Source organism: Arachis ipaensis, chromosome B08 (assembly GCF_000816755.2).
Source record: "Arachis ipaensis cultivar K30076 chromosome B08, Araip1.1, whole genome shotgun sequence".
Lineage (NCBI taxonomy): Eukaryota > Viridiplantae > Streptophyta > Magnoliopsida > Fabales > Fabaceae > Arachis > Arachis ipaensis.
The window spans coordinates 48655975-48659278 of NC_029792.2; the positions used below are offsets into that span (position 1 = coordinate 48655975).

Sequence of the window (3304 nt, forward strand, 5' to 3'; positions counted from 1 at the left end):
GTACGTGTATTTAAAATTATAAATTATCTATATATTACACGTTTCAATAAATATTATATTTATTTAATTTAAATATAAAGCAAAATCCCACCAAATATGTTGGAAATTATGACCGTTCACTATAAGAAAGTACCGGAATAGCAATAGATTTTAGCAACCGAAAAAATTGGTTTCTAATAGCGACCGATACAAAATTTCCAGAACAAAATCAATATTGGTCGCTAAATCGGTCAATAAATTAGATTCAGCGACTGATTTTAGTGACCAATGAATTCGGTCGCTATTAGCAACCGAATTAGCGACCGATAAATTTTAAATACAACTAAAATAAATCGGTCACTAAAATCGGTTGCTATTTTTTTATTTAGTGACCGATTTTTAGCAACCAAAATGAAAATAATGTCTTTGGAACTGTTTGTCACAAAAGCGGTCGTTATTTTTTATTTTAGCGACCGATGTTGCAACTGATAGTGAAATAGGGTGAACAACTGTTTGGTTGCTAATTCAGTCGCTAAATTACTGGTTCCTAAATCGGTTGCTAATTGTTAATTTAGCAACTGATTTTAGTGACTAACATAATCAGTCACTAATAGCCACTGAATTAGCAACCGACTAGTTTTATACAACTAGAATATAAATGGTCACTAAAATCGGTCGCTTTTTTAATTTGGCGACCGAATTAGCAACCAAAACAAAGGGAAGAATGTCCTTGGGACTCTTGGTCACAAAATTGGTAACTATTTTTTAATTTAGCGACCGATTTTGCAACCGATCTATAGGTAAATAGAATAACGTGGTTGGTTGCTAATTCGGTTGCTAAAGTTGTGGTCACTAAATCGGTTGCAAAGGCGGTCGCTAAGTTAAAAAAATATTATCTAAATTACCCTCACTAACCCTAACTCACCCCACCATTCTCATCTTCTCACTAACCCTAACTAATCAGTCTCCAAGCGTCGTTGTCCTCTTCTTTGCCACCCTCTTCTGCGCGTGTCTCGCCGCCTCTTAAGGTCCCATCGGCGGCGTCTTCTCCGGTCTCGTCGCCATCTCCTGAGGTCTCCTCATCGTCTTCTTCTGCAGTCTCGGTGTCGTCACCTACGTCATTGAGATCTTGGCGTCATCTTCAAGCAGGTAACCTCCTAGTCATCGATTCCGATCCATGCTATTAGGTTTGGTTTTTCCCCCTCTGGTTAGGGGTTTTAGCGATGTGCTCCCACAAACGTTAGTTCCGTCTTTGATATAGATCAAACAACCATGACTGTGCCAATTCCGAACGGGATGATCGTCGCTTGGAGATATTCTCACTACCGGTGATCACTCTGAGCTCGGTATTCCTCCCTCTGCATCATTTCTTTCAGCTCGATGTGCCTTCTAACACAGCCGGTCAGTTTTTTCATGAACTCTTATGGTTTGCGATGTATTTTGAATTTTAATTAATCTATTTTTTTGGTAATTTTTATTTAGGGTTTACAATGTTTCCTAATTTTAATTTGAGTTACAGTTACAGTTACACTAGTTTCAGAGTTCAGCCTTAATAACTGCTTTGTCTGTTTCCTTCATTTATTTCCCTTTCTTTCAGTTTGCTACTGCGCCGAGTACTTTAATCATGTCATTTTCTTCATGTTCTTCCTCTTTTGCTTGATGCTATTGATCATTTTATGAGTTTTAATAATTTTGATCAATTTAATTAATTTTTAATTATATATTTGTTCATAGGTTTTCTTGTGCCTTATTTTGGTAGAATGATCTAATTGTCGTTTCTGTGGTGCTTGAAGGAACTATTTAGTGAATTTTTTATCTTGATCTGCATTGTCTTTGAATTAGGCTGTAGAAATGAGAACTCAGCAAGACAAGTTTGTTAGGTTAGTTTGATGAAAACGTATATTTTTTATGTTATGATGAGGATGATTTTGTATATGCTAATTTTAGAAGTATTATAGTTGAAAACACTTGCAACAGAAGTCAGATGAAGCTCAAACCATTCAAGTAGGAAAATTTCTTGAATAGCTTAACTCTATCTCAGATTGAAGAAGTGGGGGAATGTTTCTTGAAGGAAAATTTAGCTGTTGGTAGGATTCTCATGCTTCTATTTATTTTGCAACAAAAAAGTTATGTCTGAAGTATCAACCATATATTATATTACCAATAATCTTTAATATATATGATTAGCATTTTAGCTATCCATATTTATTTCTTGAACACTTAATCTTTTTTATACTCCTTATTGATATCTATGGTGTTGTTCTTGGATTTTTATGTAGTCTTCTCCTTTAGCACAAACTCTAATTTATAAATATTGAATTAAGTTTGATGTCTATAAACACTCCACTTTTAGATATTCAAAATATAATTTCTCTATAAATAAGTCCTTGATACTAAAAGTATACAACAAAGAGAAAAAAATGGTACCTATAACATTTTTTGTTGATATATATGAAAAATTGTGTCTAACACCTTAATGCAATATTTGAAAAGTGTACTTTTTTGTTCTACTAAATATTAAGAAATTTTATTGTCATTAAACTAGCAATTCAACTTCGAATGGCACTTCCTTTACTATCTTAACTAATATAACAGATTTTGAATTTTGCGCCACTTGAAAATTACAAGAGAATGATATAACAGAAACTTCATGTTATAGTTGAACATGAAACCAATTTTTATGTTCTGACTAGACTAGATGATTAAAATTTTATCATTAAAAATTGGTTCATGTTGTTACCCTTCACTTAAGGCTAAATTTTAAAATGTGTCCAACAAAAAAAAGGGTGGTGTAACTGGTGTCCTAGTTGTTGTGGAAAATAAATAAATTACTAGTGTTAGTTTTTTTTCATTGAAAAAAAGGGGTGGTGTGACTGGTGTCCCAGTTTTCTTATTACCACCAATGTTTTGAAAATCAGACCAGACCAACCGGTTGAACTGGTTCAACCGAGAAATGACGAAGAAAACAATCCGGTTCAGTATGTAAAATTGCCAAATCGAAAACCGCTCAAGAACCACTGAACTGGCCGGTGTACAAAAAACAACGTCGTTTCCTTCCTTGAAACGGAAAAAAGAATTGCACGCGTTATCCCCCCATCTCCAACTCCTTCCTTCAGCAAAGAGCAAACTACCCTAGCCTCCGCCAAAGAAAGCAAACCCTAGCCTCCACCAATAGTTGTCGTCATCTTTCGGAGTGAGAGATTGCTACCGCCGTCCGTCACACTTAAGAACTTCCATTTTTGTGCTCTCGGGCCTCTTGTTGGATCCTCCGTGTCGTGTGCTCGCATCTCACCTCTCTCTTCTGTGTTCGACTGCTCGCGCCTCC

At 35.4% G+C, this 3304-nt stretch overlaps 1 long non-coding RNA gene across 1 annotated transcript; it reads left to right on the top strand.

Annotated features, from left to right (window-relative positions):
• Positions 892-1834, top strand: LOC110265896. The gene is made up of 3 exons (XR_002352419.1): positions 892-1128; positions 1241-1380; positions 1714-1834. It is a non-coding gene; the product is annotated as an uncharacterized LOC110265896 (long non-coding RNA).